At 46.4% G+C, this 21009-nt stretch overlaps 1 protein-coding gene across 1 annotated transcript in view; it reads left to right on the top strand.

Annotated features, from left to right (window-relative positions):
• Window positions 1–15994: 15994 nt before the first annotated feature.
• LOC120371809 (protein FAM122A-like) overlaps window positions 15995–21009 on the top strand; it is a 132467-nt gene continuing 127452 nt past the window's right edge. The window contains exon 1 of the mRNA XM_039488081.1: window positions 15995–16259. The gene's annotated coding sequence lies outside the window, so the exon portion shown is untranslated. The remainder of the gene's footprint in view (window positions 16260–21009) is intronic.

Raw genomic sequence — 21009 nt, 5'->3', positions numbered from 1 at the left:
AGGGAAGGAAGGGGGAAGAAAGTGCAGAGGAGGAAACAGGGAAAGGGAACTGGAACTGTGGAGGGAGAGAGTGAGGCTGGGGTTGGAAAGGAAATGGGTGGGGAAATGAGGCTGATGAAGAACTGCAAAGGAGAGGAGAGAGCTGCAAGAAAGGGGAGAGGGGAAAGGCAGGGACCAAACCCAACACAAAGAACAAATGTAAGAATCAGCAAACAAACCCTGCAAAAATGCAGCTCAGAGAGCGAGATGGCCATGGGCTAGGATGGCTATGGCAATGCTGACAGGGCCTAGAGGAAGTGTGTGTGTGTGTGGGGGGGGTTATGGGCAGGTGTAGATCTGTCACAACTGGAGGGGCTTTAACCTCCATATAGCTGGGAATCAAATCCTGTGAGCTTAAACTGAGTCTGTGGAGGAGAGTGTTGCAGCATCTAGTGGGAGGGAGGAGAAAGGAGGAAGTGCTACTGAGTGAGCTGAGATATGAAAGTACCTCTGAGGTTTAGAGCCAGTTTGAGACAGGGGACAGTGGCAGGATACAAAAAACAGAGCGGAGGGGGAGGGGAAGGAGGCTCACGCTTCAAGGTCACAGAGAAAAGGGCTAGAGCATTTTATACTTTGACTTCTGCTTTGCGCTGCAACGAAAACAGCCTGCAGTTCTCCTTAGGGTAAACAACAGCACAATCTCACTGAGCATGGAAATCTGTCCTGGCTTTTGTCCTAATGCAAACAGTCCTCACCTAATCCTTGGGTTCATTTGTTTTTGTCTCAGGTAAATATAGAATGTCCAGTTATTCAGTGCTTCCAAAGGAGAACATAGTTCATGGAATAACAAGGCATAAGTCAATACTTTGGTGAGGTGAGCACAAGAGTGCAGTGTGGCTGGAGGTCAGTTTTACTTTGTTGGAGTCAATCTGCTGCTGCTACTGAAAGCAAACAGGGAACTGATTAAGAGCCAAATTTTGCAGTTCTAATTTGGTCAATGCTCCCTCCCCCCGAGCCGATTGGTTGCGTAGTGGTACCCAACACGTTTGAGTTGGATTTCCCTTCCCACTCTCCCAATTTCTGACAAATATACAGGATCTGGCCAAATTCCAGAAACTATTTTTAAAAATAATTGCTCTCAATAGATAGCATTTGATGTCACAGGGGTGGGGGTTGGGGGGAAGCAATTCAAACTGAACAACTTTCACCGCTTGGCTGGATGTTTGTTCTTTCAACAGAACAAATCCATAACAAGCAATTCAAACACTCCACTCTGTGAGGAGTCTGAGCATCTGGGAAACAGAATTACTCATGAATATTGTTTTTTGCCCAGCAATTAATGTGGAGGGGAACAAGCTGCGTGTGTGTGAACTGAAATGTTCTATTTCTGTGTGAACTGGTTTCCTTTTACAGACCTAAACAAGCAAGGAAAATTACACTACAAAGCACAATGTGCAGAGAAGGGAGCCAGGTATATGGTGGCCTTTAGGGGCCACTCTCCTGGATCAGGACCCCACTGCTCTAGAAGTTGAACAGACACAGAACAGAAAGACAGTCCCTGCCCCAAAGAATTTTCAGTCGAAGTAGAAGATGAGAGACCCGCAAGTGAATATGACAAACAGACAGGGGAGCACAAGGAAACAGACAATGCTGGTCAGCATGATAAGCAGCCGTCCCAGCCCACCAGCTTCCTGAGCCCTGTAGGCATTGCGACAGCTGGAGTTAGGAGGAGTTCAGGGGACAGTCTGTGTTATGCTCTCTCTGAACTGACCAAGTAGAGCCCTAAATAGTGGGCTTGATCTTACGCCATTGAGGCCACAGGGAGTCAGCGCTGGCAGCAGTGGGGCAGGATGGCACCTCTCCCAAGCTTACGGCTTGGGGTGGTACTGCAGTAGAGAGGAGAATGGCTGCATGTTTCAGGGTGAAGCTGCTCGCTTCCTTAACAGTTAAAAGGAAAAATACTGCATGGGAAGAGTTCTTAGCACAGCAGTTTTAAGAACCAACCAGTTTCTTACTTAAGGCCAAACTGTTAAGTTATCCAGAGAAGGCACCCATCTCCTATGATAGTTACTAGTCCCTTCCTGTAGTCTTGTCTTAGGTGAGATCACCCCTCTGCAGTGAGCCTGCACAAGGCATAGGCCCCTCTTGTGCACTATGGGCCATATCCTCACCTGGTGGAAATTAGCATGGCTCCACCGTCTTCAGCAGAGCTATGGAGATTTGCAGCAGCCGCACAAAGGAGCTGCAGTGTGCCAGTTCCGCAGAGTTGGGGGGTAGCAGCTGGCCTCTCTTCTTGCCAAATCATTCATAAAAGGCACAGCAAGAATTCTGCAAGGGAGTTTTTTATCCTGCTACTATCCCTTTAAACAACACAGAAACATGGTTAAAACAACAGTAGAGAAGTGTAAAAAGAAATATACACAGAAACCTCACGTTCTCCCCCCTAGAGGCTCCAGCCCAGACAAATCAAATCACTTAAAAAACTCAAGCATATGTCTTTGGCAACGCTGAAACAAGGACAGGCCAGCAGAATGACTGTGGATTAAAGTCTAGAAACTGGAGGCCACTTTCAGCCTTACTTTTGAGAGACAGTTGGACAGAATGAAGAGATTCTCTAATACACTAGTCCTACTATTCTAATTGTGAAGCTGCTATAACTTATTGCAATCAAAAGTTACATTATTTATGCAGTATCTGATAACTTGATCTACCCTTATAATTTTTGCAGTGTCAATTCATTCTCATATCATTTCTCCAAAGCCTGTAGTTTTAAAATCTTTGTGTGTGTGTATGTGTGTTTTGCTACCACAACTTACAAGTTGTAGTTAATATGGGAGCCTATCAGAAATACAGTAGGATGAGCATGTGTATTTAAATATTCTACTCCACTGGCAAAGCAAAATACCATTATAGTATGATGTTTAATAAGGTATTGTTGATAAGACAGAAATATCTGCAGTACAAACCAACATCTACTTTGCAAAGGTCCATATTATGCTGATGTAGGAAAGTAGCTACATATTTTCACTTCATATTTCTTGTAGCACATTCCTCGCCCCGCCCAAAGGTTCTTACCATAGAACATGCAATATTAGACTATGTTATACGACAGGACACGTGTTGTGTGTCTCATGATGGTTCCCCCATGGGCGGCGCTTAGGCAGCATGGTGAGAGGTGCCTTAGATAGACGGATAAACAATGGTTGAGTTTGCTGCACTCTTTGCAGGTAAGAAGTAGGCTCCAGGCCTTGTACCTGGAAGAGCCATTAGTTCACGTGGGATTCATAATGTGGTGTGGTGACTGAGCAGAAATTAAGTGGCAAGGATCAGCAGGAGCAAATCTTTATTAGCATCAATCAACATGAGTTACCCCAATGAAAGGATTCCTAAACCGTGCTGGACTCAGCACCTGGCTGTGGAGATCTGAGTTGTTCTCTGCAGAGCATCTGCACAAGAGGAGGGCAAGGTGAAGCTGGGGTGCTGGGAACTAGGTCCCATGCTTGCTCACTTTCACCCTGATGAGTTCAACTCAGTTTCTGCCAAAGGTGCCCCTGGTCGTCTGGGTTTGCTGAGCTGCACCCCTTTGAGAAGGGCAGCATGCTGCCCCCTGTCTGCTCTGCTTCCAGATGTGCTGCTTGGTTTGTGGGGTGCCAGCCAGAGCGATGGCTGCCTCTTCCCACCCCTTTTGAGCCTGCCGTGTGGAGCAGGGAAGCTTAGGGTGACCAAACAGCAAGTCTGAAGAATCGGGATGGGGTGAGGGGTAACAGGCGCCTATATAAGACAAAGCCCCAAATATCAGGACTGTCCCTATAAAATCGGGACATCTGGTCACCCTGGGGAAGCTCCTTTAGGCAGTGTTCACCTAAATGCTTCGGCACCCACAAAACCTGAGCTTGAGACTAGCAAAAACAACTAGGAAACATAGCCACCCACTCCCCGTTAATTTCAAGTGGCAAAATCCTCTAGTCTTCAACCTCAGCCCTGCCCCCACAAGCTTGCAATTTGCCCCCAGCACCATCTGTCTTCTGGGGAATCCATCTTCGCACCTCACGTTCGCACGGGAGTCCACCTTTGCAGTGGCAGCCTTTAAGGCCTGGAACTTTACTCCTCCCTGACATGGTTTCTGTCCAACCAGTCCCATTTTTAAAGACATGCTTGGCAGCTTTTTATTCCCAAGGTGTCTTTAGTTTGACTCTCAGTGACAGCACCTTTCCCTCTATTCCCCCCTCTCCCTCAGCTACTAATCGCTTGCTTGCTGTTGATAGGTTAATGGTTTGCATGTTTTTATTTTGATGGGATCTTTCATTGCACTCTGTAAGCTCTCACTATTGGATCCTGCTCCAAGCACCTTGTGGCAGGAGAGACCTTTGAAAGCCACCCATCAGGGCAGGGAATCAGATGCCTGGATCCAGTAGGGGAACCTTTGTAAATCTCTGGCAAACTGTATTCCTGTGACTTAATCCCTACAAATCCATTTGTTTGTTCAACCAGTTCAGGAAAACAGTGGCCCTAGTAGAAATACAACTGGTATAAAGGTGAGGTTTTCAAAGCAGCCAAACGGAGGTAGGGGTAGACCTTTAAAAAGGGCCTCAGTACCACTGGCTTTCGATGAGACTTAGCAGCCTAAGTCATTGCCACCTTTGAAAATTTTACTCCAAGTGTCCACTGATATTTTTTCAAATGGGATTTGGGTGCTTAACTCCCTTATGTGCCTTTGAAAACCCTAAAAGCCTAATTTTTCATTTGCAACAAATTTTCCTGGAGAGAAACACTTTTATAACAAACCAGTTTGCTGAGCTGCCCTGCTCAAGCAAGTCCATTATCTGGGATGACTGGAGGCCAGAAGCCAATCGACTGTGGCGACTTTGGCTGGAATGAGTGGCGGATGTGATCTATGTGCTGCCTTGTAAGTTCAGACTTTGCTTGTTGTTGTTTGCTCTTCTGAGGATGAAAATGGCTATCAGTGCCGCTGTTAGGCTAAATGGCAACTTTAGCAAGCCTTGTGGCTAAGATGTTGTAGCTACTTTGTGCAAACACATCTGAGCCCAGTTGTTTTCTTCTTATGTTAAAATAATGGTAGGAAATCACAAAACTGAAAGAACAAGCCATCTCTGAGCCAGTCAACTCATTATCCTAATTTTAACAGGCAATCAAACATTGGTTTGAGGGATTAACATTAATTAGGATGAAAGTTGCTATGCAATATAACCTTAAATTGCCTCTGTGATAAACATGTAATGTGCCTTTTTTCCAAAATGATTTAATGACGTGCCTACTCTACAACTATGCGTTTTCCACTGGAGTAGAGCAGCCCCCTTGTATCAGGATTTCCATTAGAAAAGCCTTTGCTGAGAGCGGGGAAGGGTTATGACTGTCAAAAATAAGTTGCTGCAGGTGAAAGCTGTGGCATGCACAGGCTCAGCCCAAGCAAATTTATTTTGCAAAAATTCAAGTTACATGAGTTGGAAGGAGATAAGAGTAAGTGCACATACCTAGAAGGCCCTTTTTAAATGCTTGGATAATTTAAAGAGGCTTTGAGAGGAAGGATTGGCCAGGGATTAGGACACTAGTCTAGGAGTTGGGAGACCTGCTTTCAATTCCATGCTCTGCCACAGTCTTCCTTTGTGACCCTGGGCAAGTCACTTAGCGTCTGTGCCTCATTTCCCCATCTGCAATGTGGGGCTAAGAGCCCTGCCAGGTGCTCAGATATTATGGTGATGGGGGACATACAAGTACCTTAGATTTGACTTGGAACTAAAATTTAATTAGTCTTTGCTACCTTCCCCTTGTCCAGTCATTTCTGGTATCCTGAAGACAGCAGAGAGGAAGAAGTATACAAATGCTTCCCCTATTGTACAAAATCTATTTTCTGAAAACTCCATTGCAATATCAATGGAGCCAGTAAGCACCATAATTTCCATGCATTTTTCACAGCTATTTTCTCCTTGTTTTGATGATTTATGTGCTGATGCACCTATTGCATGCAAGATGCTTTCCAAGCCGTTATGAAGGACAGGCCCTGCTCCAAGGCTGAAGACTTCTTTTTGAAGAAACTTGAGGATCTGAGCCAGATTCTCCACTGTCTTATGGCTGCTTTGTGATGCACCACCCCTGTATTCTGGGCCTACAGCTACTGCTGAACCAGTACTGGGAGGACCTGCCAGGGAAAGGAGGCTCTCCTAGTGGCATAGAGACAGTCTAAGGACTTCTTCAACTGCAGCTGGCATAGTAGGGGAAAGAGGTTGGGTTGCGATGCCCTTCTGCGCCCCTCTGTGTGAGCTTCAGTTGAAGTTTTGGCCATCTGTAGAGCAGCCATGCAGGGACCTGTGGCAGTGGGAACAGCCACACTCATAGCCAGGCAGCTTCCGGGGGGCAGGAAGATCAGTTTTCAATTCCTCTTTGCACACAGATGCCCAAACCTGAACTCTCTGGAGTTTAGCCACACCCCAGGAGCTGGTCACTGGGACCTCTATAGGAGTAAAGTGTTTTGTGGCCGAGCGGGCCCCTCACACTCAAGGGCAGCCCAGCAGCTCACAGGGCAAGGTATCGCTTTTGTTCCATTCCTGTGCTGAGATTTCAGTTTCAAAGGTTCATTCTGCTGAGGCTGGCAGCCATCTCTCACTGTTCTGTGTGCACCCATGGTGTGAATTTAAGGCTAGGAGAAGGTGCGTCCCATTAGGAAGGCCCGCCCCCGTATTTGCTCCTGCCATAATGCAACATACAAGCTTTAGAGGAAGAAGTGATACATTCATCCCTACTCACATAGCATGATAACATGTAGCACTTAGATCTCATCTGTTTGCAGCGGGGTTGCAGCCAGGCTGGTCCCAGGATGACAGAGACAAGGTGGATGAGGTAATATCTTTTAATGAACTAATTTCCGGTAGTGGAAGATACAAGTTTTCAAGCTCCACAGAAATTTTATTCGGGTCCCCTTACGTTGTTGGGATTTTCTATAGCAGTTTGTGTCCGCGGATCAGAGAGTACTTTAATAAGGAAATCAGTATCATCATCACCATTTTACAGATGGGGAAACTGAGGCACGGGGGTGACATGACTTACCCCAGGTCACTCAACAGGCCAGTAGCAATTCCAGGAATAGAATCCAGATCTCCTGTGTCCCAGTCCAGTGCTCGTGTCTTCTTGGACGCAGTGTCTACGGAGGCATTGACCCAGGGGAGCCCCACCTGGAGTACTCTTCCACAGCAGGCTACAGCATAATGGCACACCTGCCTCAGTTTCCCTCCTGCAGTCTCCCCAGAAATAGCCCAGAGGGGTTAATGCATTGCCAAGGTCCCATGTAGGTGAGTTATAACACAATAGCTTTACTTGGTCCTGCCACAGTGTAGGGGGCTGGATTTGATGACTTCTCTTCTAGCCCTACATGTCTATGATTCAGCTCAAATGCCATAGTGCAAGAAGGCCCTGGCATAACCTAAACAGTACATGGAGTTACATACAGCCCCATGGCATCCCTCCCCAGCACACCCCTCTCTTGGCCTTGGACCAGGACAGCCACCCCAACCCTCCCCGCTAGGGTGCAGTCCTGCTCTTCCCAGCAGGAACCCCCACATGCTGAGAACATCCGTGCCAGGGAAGCACCTCTCCCTCCACCTGGCCCTCATGGTTCCTCTGGGTCCAGCTCTGGAGATGTCAGCTCTTGTAAGCACCTCGCCTCTGCTGGTCTCCTGCCTTCAGCTCTGCAGCTTAGGGAGATCAGCCAGCAAGCCGCCCCTGCCAACTGCTCTCCTCCCTAGACCATCGCCTGGTCTCTGGCAGCTCCAAGTTGCCCCTCTTCTCTCCTGGCTTTCTTCAGACACCTTCTCCCAGCAAACTGTTTCCTGATCCTTTTTAGCCCCAAGGGGCTGCCCTACCCTCTTAATTGCCCAAAGTGGGAGCAATTACTCTAGTATAAGAGCACTGGACCGGCTCTATTTATCTGGGGCCAGCCATGGTATACAGGCTAATGCTGGTAGTCCTGGGAAGCTAATGGTTGGGGGGGGGGGGCTGTACTTTCATAGGTGCCGATTCCATGGGTGCTCTGGGGCTCAAGCACCTATGGAAAATAATAGGGGGTGGTCAGCACCCACCAGCCACAGTGGTTACGGCCCTGGGACTGGCCGCAGATCAGGTGTTCGGCAGCTGCCAGGGCTGGCCCAGGATCAGCGAGCGGGAGGCACTTGGAGTGGAAGAGCTGGGGGCAGAGTGGAGGGAGCGGAGGGCTGAGGGGAGCCTTGGGGGAGTGGGTGGAGCGGGGTGGGACTTCGGGAAAAGAGGCTGAGCGGGAGCGGGGCCTTTGGGAGGAGCAGGGGTGGAACACCCACTGTGAAAAACAACAGTCAGCGCCTGTGGGTGCTTTTATCATCCTCCCCTTACATCTACCAAGAGCAGCTCCCTCCTGGCACACCACAGTTGGGCAGCTACTAAACTACCAGTCACAGTATTGCCAACCCCAAGTGTTGAAAAATCTTCTGTCAGGTCACCAAAATCATAAGAATGGCTTAAAAATAACGGGGGAGGGGGTGTCATTTTATTTGCTTTCTTCTTTCTGAGTCTTAGGGGTGTGCCTGGCTCAGGTTTGTCTCCACAAGGGATTAGTTTGTTTTTCTTGTAAAGAAAACTGAGATTCTCCCATAGTCCTGATTCCATCAGCTGGGACTTGAAGAAAACACCAAACATTGGGAGATTCATGGTTAAATCCCTTATCTGGACCAATATAAATGTGGCCCATGTCTGGGGTGAGAACCTGGACTCTCCTAGGAGAAATCTCCATCACTTTCTGGGGGTCAACTTAGTTTTGATCCTCAGGAGGAGTGAATCCCAACCGCCAGCCGCTCCAGGATTGCAGGCCACAACCATCCTCCCTAGTGGGCCAAAATCTTACATGCTTGCAAAATTCACCTACCATGTCAAGTTGCGCTCTCCATCTGGAGGCTGCTCAAACATGAGCCGGCTGGAAATGGGCCCCAAGGGACCATCCGCCAGTTGAGGCTAGCCAGAGCGTAGTGTTCTCTGGCCACTGCTGCTCCCCAGCCTGTCCTGCATGTTCCTTGCACCTATGCTGCCTCCCAGACTGCTGGGAGCTCTTCCAAACTAGGGGACTCTCCAGCTGCGGAGATAGTAAAATGTTCTAGTGGCATGAAGGGGCCTGCCAGGTATACAGAAAAGAAAAAACACATGGCAGCAGCCTCCACCAGATCTCTCATTACCCACCCCAGCTGGAAAATCATCTTCCAGATGGAAAGGAAAATGCAATAGTTGCAAACACCCAAACTTGGATCCCCTAAGTATTGGAAAGGAGGCAGCTGTGACTTCAGTGAAGTTTTGCCTGACTAAGGACTGAGGGAGAAGAGCAGCCAGGCTGAGTGTAGTGCAGGGATAGGCAACTTATGGCACATGTGCCGAAGGCGGCACGCGAGCTGATTTTCAGTGGCACTCACACTGCCTGGGTCCTGGCCACTGGTCTGGGGGGCTCTGCGTTTTAATTTAATTTTAAATGAAGCTTCTTAAACATTTTAAAACCCTTATTTACTTTACATACAACAATAGTTTAGTTATATATTATAGACTTCTAGAAAGAGACCTTCTAAAAACATTACAGTGTATGACTGGCACGCAAAACCTTAAATGAGAGTGAATAAATGAAGACTCGGCACAGCACTTCTGGAAGGTTGCCAACCCATGGTGTGTAGTGTATAGAAATTGGGTAGTATCCCTTTAAATTGTCATGAGCCTTTCAGTGGTGCTCACTGTGTTCAGGAAACCTGGCCAAAGCAGCTGCCTGTGTGGGGAGCTAGATCTTGCACATCATCCAGGGTTATTTGGGCCCCACTTTGTACGGTTACCGTTGTTTGTGTAAAGAGCAAAAGCCTCACCACTGAGAAAATGGCCTGTGTTCTCATGCACCCATGCGGGAACTGAGCTACAGAATCCTCCACCTTAACCAGCAGGCGCTTCTTCCTGACCACTGCTGCAGGTTACCCCTGCTATATCCCCTCTCGGCATCTTTGTGGGCTAGTGGATCCCTGCATTCTACTTACCCATCATCATAACCTTGGCCAGCTGCTCCATCCCCTTTCCCTTCCATGCCCCTGTAGAGTGGCTGCTGCAGAACTCACTTCTGGAGCATACCAGATGAGCCAGTGCTTCTGTGCACACAGCTTGTGCATGCCCTCTCTAGCCTGGCTCCTCTCTGAACAGCACAATCAGGAGTTCCATTTCACCCTGAGTAAGGAATGATCCGTAGTTTAACCCACACAGGGCCAAATTCATTCCCCAATGTAAGTCTGCTGACTCACAGCAGGAATTAATTTTGGCCTGTGTGTGTACTATAAAGAAATAAACCAAGGCATAAATAAAAACATATTTTGCATATTGCCCAGATGCAGAGAAAAGCAGCAACATACGGAACCCTGAAGAGGAGAAGGAGGAAACTCTATATCATATATCACATCGAGGTTTCTTTTTATCACGCTAAATACCATGTTCCAAATCAGTTTCAAATGGTAAGGTTGGAACATGGGTCCAGACTCCCAGCTGGTGCAAACTGGCCTAGTTCCAGTGAAATCTAATAAGAGGCTCAGACTTTTCCACTGCAAACGCAAACTATAGCATTATTTATAGAGCAAGAACTAGCATAAGAAAGCAATATGGCACTGTAAAAGTCCTGTGCTTTTGCAGTAATCATTTGATTTTAACTTCATTGTGGGACCTTATCTGTCTCTGGAGAGCTGCAGTCATTTCTTCCGTCTGTGATGCCTCTGTATTTCTGTGGACATGATCAAACTTGGCTTGTGCATAGGATGTGACCACACTGAAATCTATATTTATTATGAATGCAGACCTCTTGAGGCAGAGTAGAAGGTAGTACAGCCAAAAAAATCAGGTTTTGTTAAAGTGGTTAAACTCTTGACCTGGACCCAAGAGTGATGGCATAAGATGGGGCTGCCAGAACTTGTGACCCAGACAAAAGGTCCCACAAGTGTTCACACCCAAGTCTCCTGCAAAGAAAGCAATAGAGATACAGTCAAAATCAAGAAAGTTGGATGGGACAAGGGGGGGAGAAAAAGAGAAATTGCTGAAAAGAGAAGCAGTGGGAAACAGAGGGAGAGCTAGCAAATGAGATATCCCACAATAGTAATGCTAATTAATATTTAATGAATTAGTATTCATATTGCACTTTTATGATTCAAAGTGTCCTCCCAACATTAGCCCTCAATCAATATTTCTCTGCACAGTCTAGAGTTATCTTCACCTGCACAAAGAAAATATAAAGCTCTCACTCTGACGTGATAATGTTTTGCACTCACCTTGCAGGGGTACAAATGACTATGCAAGATACAGGTCAGCAAACAAGCAGGCCCACTAACTCTTGTCTGCCACCATTGTCAATTAAAAAAAAAATCAGAAATGGGCCAAAATAACATAGTCACCTACTATTTCTCAGCCGGTTTGTGAATGGGCAAAAGAACAAAATGTGGATATGGTTGGAGAAAAAATGTGCAAGAACAATTCCCCTTTCTGCTGCATGAAGCAACCAGTGTTACAGTCACTCCCGGCCCTGGCCAACTTGTTAAAACACACATGAAAAAGGAACTACTAGGATGCTTATCTTATGGAAATCAGCAACCTCAGAGCCTTATTTGGTGTAAACCCCCTTCCCACCCTGCTGTCCGGTGTAATCTCTTTCTCTGTCTAACCCACTCTGCAGGTGCCTTCAAAGACGGACCGTGAGTAAATTGTTCACACACGCCTAAATGACTTTGGTGCCTCACTCCCACTGATTTTCAATGCCTAAGTCCCTTAGACACTTGAAAATTTTACCCAGTGTCTTCAGTCCCTCTGTAAATCATCATGCAGACCAAGGGTGCTATGTTCTAATGTTAAATAATCTTAGAAATATAGAGAGCTATTCAATCTGGCCTTTATCTGCAGAAAGTCACAGTCTGAATAAAACCAGCTTTTGACACTGAAAATTAGAAATATGTCTCTATATCTCCAGTGACTTCACTGGCCAGAGGTGTGATAGTCATTCACTGAACAGTCCAAACAGAATGTGTGACACCCTTTTTGGAATAGAGAGGCTTTTAATTGTGTGTGTGGGGGGGTGGTATGTAGCAGTGGTTGTGCTCAGAGATAAAACAGCAAAGAATCCTGTGGCACCTTATAGACTAACAGACGTTTTGCAGCATGAGCTTTCGTGGGTGAATGCCCACTTCGTCGGATGCAAGAGTGATTAACAAATGGCTATGGAATAGCATGAGATTACTAAACAACGCTAACTTCTAAAACTATTGGAAATCCTTTAAAACCAAAGACTGTGTTTCATCAAGCTGCAGATGGTTATTATCACGTACTACTGTACATGCTCTACAGATGAGTAAGGAATTAAGTGCCTGAGGCAGTGACTAAGGACAACAAAACAAGAGAAATATATAGAATAGTAACAAAAAATCTATACGATATCTTAAATTAAAACAACCAGCAAAAACATTCAGACTGTATGGAGTGCCAGCCGGGAGGCTGCTGCTGGACTTTTACTCCAGTACAGGTGTTACAGATGACAGAAGAAAGAGAAGGCGTGTTCCTGTGGTCCTACTGCAGGGCCACCCGAGGGTGGGTGCAGGGGTGAAGTGGGGCAATTTGCCCCAAGCCCTGCAGGGGCCCCGTGAGCCCTGGCCTGGCGGTGGTCCGGGCCTTCAGCGGCATTGCGGCGACAGGGGGGCCTTCAGTGCTGACAAAGACGCAGAGCGACTGAAGGGCCCCCCACCGCTGAAATGCCGCCGAAGACCCAGACCGCCACCGGGTGAGTACAAGCGCCACAGCTCCCCTGCTTTGCCCCAGGCCCCCTGAATCCTCTGGGCTGCCCTGTCCTACTGTAGACAAAACTCCCATCACCTTCAATGGAGGATTGGTCCCAGACTTAATATGATTCTGGAGGGTCATATCTTTTATCCCTGCCTGATAAACTGAATGGTCACTTAAAAGTAAATCAGACATAGAAGGAATTTAATAGATTCATAGAGTTTAAGGCCAGAAGGGACCATTCTGATCATCCTTTATAGACAGTTAATAAAGGAATGATATTGGGGGAACTCACATTTGCAAATGGTCCTCATTGGAAGAGAGAATGTCTGTAATTGCTTTCTCTGTTGAGAACAATTATAGAGCCAGAGTCTTCAATGACAACTCCCTGATTCTCTGCCTACCTCCTCTGCTGCCCTAAAATGTGCTAACTGGACATGGCCTAGCTGCAAACAGCCAGAATACAGAGCTCTCCAGCCACCGCTCCTGCCCTCCCCCTGCCAGCATGTGCCCTATACCAGGGTCCGGGGGAAGGCGGTGTAGGAACTGGCTATCCCACTTTTATGCCCCATGAGAAGACAGGACCCCTTCACATCACCAGCGAATCAGGCACAGAGCTGCTCAGAGACCAATCCCGCAAACCCTTACTTGTGTGAGTCGCTTTACTCAGGTGAGCAACTCCAACTTACTCATGCATGGACGTTTTTGCAGGTGCAAGCCCCAAGTTGTCCGATTAGAATAGCTTGACCATCCGCAGAGGAAATATGATTGCTATCTATAATCATGTAGTCAGAACAGTGTGTCTGTCATTGATACCCCCTTCCTCACTACCTCTCTTGGAAAAATACAAGCATGTTTAAAAAAAACAGAGAATCTATTGCACTCAGCTATATATGAAAAATAATGAAAAGAGTACCAGCAAGGCAGCTCACTCCTGACTTCTCTACAGTGGTTTGTTAGTTTCTGCTTATGGTCCTAACTTGCTTCAATTTGGGGTATTGTGACAGCGGCAGGGAGAATGTTGACTGGATTTCCTGTCATCCTATAATCTTCACCTAGTTAATTAAAAAAAGAGAGAGAGAAAGGCAGCCCTGAACCAGGTCTCTTGTGAAAGTCACTTTTGAGATTCAGCGTAGTTCTTACTATCTTTAGCCTGTGGTTAGCTGCTGGCTCTTCAGCCTGGGTAGGCAGAGAGAGAACAGCTATGGTGTTTGCCTCAGGCTTAAGTTCCCTTTGTTACATGGCGATGCTGCTCAAGAATGTGTTGCCCTAAGTCACCGTGTGGAAAGACTAAAACACAGAAGAGAGCGGTGAATGAATCCAGGAACACATCTTGGATAATGTTTAGTAGCTGTGATCAGCAATAGGCCTCAACCCTATTTTTGTCAATGCTCACCAAAACAGATGAAAAATCATCCCTCTATCTACCATAGTCCTGTGTGAGTGCAAAGGATTATGGGATTTGGGTCCCCAACTGATTTTTGGGGCCATTTTGTTGGCTGCAGCAGATTTGAAAAGATTTGAGGAGGTGAGGGTGTTACTTGAGTGAGGGGGTCTGGGTTCAGAGTCACTTCTTTTCTAGGCCTTGCTGCTACTAATTAAATTCATTAAAATCTGCCACATTATAGGGTCACAGAAGCATTGCTGGGACCCAACAAGATGGCTAGGCCCTGCAATCAGGTCATCAAAGGCTGGATGTCCTGGGAAGCTAGAAGAAGTCAGACCATGGGACCTACCAGAAGGGTATGGCTGGTTGGGAAGGGGCAGCTGCCATGTTGGGACTATCTACTAGTTTTAGATGCATGCAGTAGATCAAAACTCTGGTGTGTTCCCTCTCATCCCATTGCCTGGCTCTCACAACAGTAGAACAAAATATTGGGATCCACATCTAGTTCAAAGGGCCAGAATTTTGCCTTTGGTCAGCAGTAGGAACTTGTAAGAAAGACTACTGGGGAGTGGGTGCTTATGTCACTGTATTTTGTTCCTGTTCACTTCACTTATCTCTTGAAGTAATTTCAGAGGCAGTGAGTGTAAGGAAGCAAACACCAGGTTCTGCGCTGCTGTGGTTTCACCAGCAGAATCACATATTGAAACAGCCCACTGGGTTTCTGCATTTCCTCTCCAGCAAAAATGACATTTCATCTTGTCTTCAGCAGTAGAACGAGCCATTCCTGCTGAATGAGCAGGGTCTGATGCAGAGAGTAGGAAGCTGCTATCGTTTACCCGAGCCTGTGTACATGAAATACTCACTTCAACATTACAACTTGCAGCTTTACAACAAAATGCAGGGAAGAAAGGAAATGTCACAGTGATTCAATAGCTCAGCCTAGTTTGAAAAAAAAAACAACCCTGAAATATTGTTCTGTTGTTAGGGGAATCTAGATAGTAAAAATGCTAGTTTTGTAATGGGCACCAGAAATTGATACTATATTGCTAATACATATATTAATATCCTAGGGAAGAGGGTTGGTCTTATGGCTCAAGCATTAAACTGCACTCAGGAAATATTAATTCAGTTCCTGGTTCTGATGCAAACTCCCTCTGTGACATTTAGCAAATAATTTAACCTTGCTGTGGTTCAGTTCCCTTTCTGTAAACTGGGAATAATAATTCCTTTCTTTCACCCTTAGTTGATTTAGACTGTGAGCTCTTCTAGACAGGGACTGTCTGTTAATATATATATATCTACAGTACCTAGCAAAGCAGGGCCCTGATCTTGATAGTGTAATACCAATAAGAAATAATGATGATAAATAACAGCACAAAAATGTAGAGAAATAACTGTAAATGCAGCTTTGTCCCTTAACAATGAGATCTTGCCCAGGTTTCTTTAACTGTTAACTACAAATGTCTGAACATGAGAGCTGAGTGAAATATTTATAGCAAAGTTTCACTTTGTTTGGGTTTCCCCCCCCATAAAAATTTCTCTCTTTTTCATTTTGAAAAACATATGAAATCGGAGCAATGTAATGAAAATTCTAAATTTTGTAATTAAATCACTCAGGAAGTTTTTGTTTGTTTTTTACAAAAATTATGCTCTGTAGCTGACCACAAAAATGTTTGAATTTTTTATATTAAATTTGCCTTTAAATTTGGGGCAGTTTTACTTTTGGGGTGGGTTGTTTGGTTGTGATTGGCTCTCTTCCTGGCTAAACTTATTGTATGGGGTCAGCAGGGCAGGCAGAAGCCATTTTGGATTCCCCCTCAGAGGCAGCTGCCCCATTTTGTGTGCTGTCTCCCTGGCCACCAGGAAAGCTCTCAGGGGCAGCAGGAGGGAATGGCTCTGTGCTGCCCCCTGTGGCACTGAGGGGAAGAGGGACTAATTTCTTGTCTACCCTCTCCTGAGGACAATGCAAGCATCTGCGGGGGTCCGTGACCACCATGTCTGGTGCCACCTGAACTCTGTGGAGAAGGAAGAGCCCAGCTACCGAACATACCAGAGGCATCACCCCTTCGCTGTGAGAACCTGCTACCAGGTAGGGGGTGGAGGGTCCGTGGCGGGGCAGGTTGAGGGGGTGGGGGTGGCATGTGGGGCCAATAGCTACGTGGCCCAGTGGTGTCCTGCGTAAGTTTGGAGATGCAGCCGTGCTGTGGTCCTTTGGGCCCTGCCGAGGCCTGTGTAACACAGTCATCCTGTGCAGGGCGGCCGGCTGCAACAATTTAACTCCCATCGCAGTGGCAGTGTCCAGGGTGTAGGGCTCAGTGAGCAGGCAGTGGTTATCCACTGCCAGTCTTCAACAGCGGCCCCTCAGCTGCAAACCTTCTTCTGGGCTGCCCCCCAGCCAGTGCGTAGAGAGGGGGGGCCGTAAGGGGTTGCAGACCCAGCAGAAAGAAAAGAAAACTCGAGGCAGGTTGCTGAGGGGCACCCTTTATGCACTGTCTTACCAAAGCTGCTGCTATCAGATTATGGTAGTTCCCTCCCCCCACGCAGTCCCCTCACACTTTTTTCTGGCCACTTTACACACTGTTTAAAGTCATGGGGGATTTCAAAGTGGCAGGGCTGAGGTGGAGCCAGCTACTGGCCAGCAAGCAGAGGCCTGCCATGGATTTTAGTGGCAGGGTTTCACCCTCTGTCTGCACAGCAGCAAGATGGGCCTGTGTCTGCCACTGAGCAACTGGAGCTCCCAGTCTTCCCTGGCCCATTCACAATCCTCCAGCGTAGCAGCCCCGAAGTAACCGTGACCTCACTGAGGCCACTGCCTGCTCCTATTTGGGCTGTGTCTGCACTTGCAGCAGCATGTGGAGTACCGGCGCTACATGGGTAGCTACGCACGACAGGGGAAGGCAGGCAATGTTCACACTAGTCGCTGCGGTGTGTAGCTATGTGCTGCAGTAACAGGCTTCAGTGGCACGGAGGCAGCAGGGAGCTGCTGGTGCCTTCCCCACTGTCTCACCCCCTGCCAGAGCTTTTCACTGTGCGGGGAAAGGCTCCAGCAGCAGGACTGTACACTGCTAACAATAGCAGTGTAGATGTGGGAGGCACCACTTGGCCATGTAGAGAGCCATGTAGGGTACACACGTTGGGGATTCGAGTGTATAGGGCACTCTGCTTGCGTAAGCTGTGGCTCACTATCTACACTGCTGTTATACCTGTGCTAGCTGGGTGTGCAGTGTCTGCTCCACATGCCACAATAAGTGTAGACAGACCCTTGTTGGAAAGATTTGCTCCCTCTTGCCCCTCCTTCCCTCTTTTTACAGCTGCAGATGCCTCAGGTTGGCACTCTGCCCTGTCCGGATCATGGTGTGAGGGATTTAAGGGCCTGTACAGATCTTTGCTACTTCCAGAGGTGGCACCAGAATGTATATTTCCCCTGGCTGTTTCCCTCCCTGTGTGTATGTGTATGGCACAGGTGGCAGTGTTATAATCGCTTATGTATGTGGCTGGCTGTGTGTGGCTCTATTGCTGCCCGTCTTCTCAGCCCACGTGTTGTGGAAGATCATTTCCACGGCGTTCCTGTGGTGCATAAGATTTCCAATGTTGCAGGGTGCTATAGAAATGGATTTTGCAAGTTCCAAAAAATGTGTGAGCTCTTGAAATTTCACTTGGGGTGGAGGAAAGGGACTGAAGTTTGAAGGACTCAGAAATGTGCAAGAACCAGATTAATGAAGAATGTTGTCAAAAACATCCAATGGCTCCCCTCAGCTCTGCAATGCTCAGCTGTAATAATTGAACTTCACTGCCACTGGTGCAAATGACTCACACACGTGGTGGGGCAAGTGATATGTGGGCAAGTGATATGGGCCCAATCCTGCACCCAAGTGAGTGACAAAAATTCCTCTGACTTCAGTGGAGCGGGATCTGGCCTTATAAAGTCAGCATGCCAAAACTCAAGTCAGTTTTGCTTCCTTTAGTAGTTTTTCACCTTACAAAGGATAGTTTGTTCCACTCAAGAGGAATAACGTAGAGGGGGAGAATAAATAACAGCAGCAAATTATGGCACCCCTTGCAATGGCTCAGCCGTACTGGCCAGTGTGACGGAAGGGTGAAGCTAAGATTAAGACCACTACCCCTCCTGCTTGGGGTGAAGGGCTTGGGAAGTATGTAGGTGCATGAGAAGGTCCAGGCAGCCCATGCAGAAGTGAAGGAGATGCACTTATTCCCTCTTACTTCCCAAGTGGGCACATAGTCCAAGTCACTATCAAGCATTTAATGACCTATAACCAGCGGCGGCTCCAGGCACCAGCACTCCAAGCATGTGCCTGGGGCGGCAAGCCACGGGGGGCGGCCTGCCGGTCCCTGCAAGGACAGCAGTCAGGCAGCCTTCGGCGGCATGCCTGTGGGAGGTCCGCCGTTCCCGCAGATTCGGCGGCAATTCGGTGGTGGATACGCCGAATCCGCGGGACCTGCGGACCTCCTGCAGGCAAGCCGCCGAAGGCTTCCTGACTGCCGTGCTTGGGGCGGCAAAAAAGCTAGAGCTGCCCCTGCCTATAACTTGCAACTCTGTGCAAGAATGATCTGACTCTATTGCTATGAGGCAGAACTGAAAGCATACGTTCGTGCACACTCATGTTCTTTCACTCTGTCACACACTCACATGCATGCGGAGCTGTTGAATCCCAAGCCTGGTTTTGGTTTAGCTACATTAGACTGCTATAGGCATTCATAGCTTACAGGAAACTGGGTACTTCTTCTAGCAGAAGCCTTTATTTTCTATTCCAAAAGGTTCTTGGCTGTTTAAGAATACGCCGGCAAGGTGGAAGCACTTTGAAAGTTACAGAGAAATAGCACTATGTATGTGCTAAGTGACAAAGATTATTACTGACACAAAATAACCCCCTTTTATTTTGTATGGAATAACTTTGCCATCTGATTATGCAATTTATGACATGCAGTGCCTGCCAGCTAGCCTACCAAAGTGTCTGGCTTTTTTTGCAAGAGCGCTATGACCACTTCCTAATAAAAACATTTTAATAAAAAATAATTAATGAAACATTGATTCTGGGAACAGGATCTGCATTTCTTTACATCTTACAGGAATGAAAGCCAATTTTGTCTTAAAGACACAGATTTTAGCCTCATGGGGGAAATACCTAGCAGTAAAGAGACAAAAGAAAAAGCCCAAATTAGTTTCATGGTGTTAGTAAACGATACTATGAATTGAGAAATCCATCATGAGTTTCGTTGAAACCAGACAGGGTTTCTACCTCTCCCTCTTCTCTGATCCACTTAGAGAGACACTTTGCATAGGACTGGGAGATGGGGATGGAGTGGGGGAGAGAAAGAAGGGGTAGCTACGCATTTCCACATCTGGTTTTGGAAAGATTTGGAGAAAGAAATTCATTGCAGAATCCCCCCAAAAAGTTTTATTTGTTTATTTCTCTTAATTCAATACAGGTCTGTCTCATCTTACGCTGGAGTTACGTTCCGCAGTCAGCGCCTAAAGCGAAAAATCGCGTATAGTCAAAATTACATTGAGTGTAACGGCGGGCGGAATCGCCCGCACTACAGAAACAGTATTTAAATTGTTATTTTTCTCTCTTTTTTTTTTTTTTGGTTTTTGTTTTTGCCAACCACGTAAAGCTGAAATCACGCATGTTAAATGCGCCTAAGATGCGACAGACCTGTATACAGCAATATTGTCATAATATATAATATTTTTTCCCTGTGATCTTACCACAAAAAGCAACAGGAAAATGTAGGTCCAAAGAACATACAAACAAAAGAAAGTATAGCGGTCTGATTGCTGATTTAGGGATAAGTACTTACTTCTGCACTTGCTTCTTGGAGGAATGAAGCTGAGGTGTATCTCCCTAAGAGATAATGGGGCTATTTTAATTTATGTGAAAAGCGTATGTTGTTTCAGTTTATAAGCCTTTAACTGGAAAACTTTTACCATCAGTGCCCTGTTTCTTTTACACTTTCAGTTAGTGCAAGAAACCACAATGGCTGAAATATCTGAAGTCCTCATTTAAAAAAACGGAAAAGTGAAAGCAGTGCATTGCTATTGTGCTATTGATGATACTGATGCTGAAAGAAGACAGTTTAGGAGAAAACTAAACTATTTTTGTTTAAATATGTATTTACAGCTGCAAAATAATGCCAGGGAACTCAGGGGTCCAGCCCTGAAAAACAGGCTCAAACAATCTTAAGAAAATAACTTTTTTGTCCAGGTTTTATAAAACTAGTTTTACATTTCTAACCCGAATCTGAAATCTATCGAAACATCACTTTTTTTGTTGGTTGCTCGCTTGGCTTTTGTAATTGGTAAAGACCCCCTTCAACATAGTTCAGATGTCACATTTCATCTTCTAGACCAGGGGTCTAGAAGTGGTGTGCCGAGTCTTCATTTATTCGCTCTGATTTAAGGTTTCGCGTGCCAGTAATACATTTTAACGTTTTTAGAAGGTCTCTTTCTATAAGTCTATAATATATAACTGAACTATTGTTGTATGTAAAGTAAATAAGGTTTAAAAAATGTTTAAGAAGCTTCATTTAAAATTAAATTAAAAGCAGAGCCCCTCGGACCAGTGGCTAGGACCCGGGCAGTGTGAGTGCCACTGAAAATCAGCTTGCGTGCCTACCCCTGTTCTAGACAAACAATAATTAGCCAAATACATGAGAGCCAGGATCCCTTTCAGGACAGATACAACTTCAGTCTTGGTTGCTAAAAGAAATGTAGTCGCATGTGCCAATGAGCACAAGACCAGACATCATCAACCAAAATTTGAGCCAAAATAAATACAGTTCATGAAGATTTAGAATGCAAATGGCATTATTTTAATGGC

This window comes from Mauremys reevesii, linkage group 9, assembly GCF_016161935.1.
Source record: "Mauremys reevesii isolate NIE-2019 linkage group 9, ASM1616193v1, whole genome shotgun sequence".
NCBI lineage: Eukaryota > Metazoa > Chordata > Testudines > Geoemydidae > Mauremys > Mauremys reevesii.
This window is presented reverse-complemented; position numbering and strand designations above follow the sequence as displayed.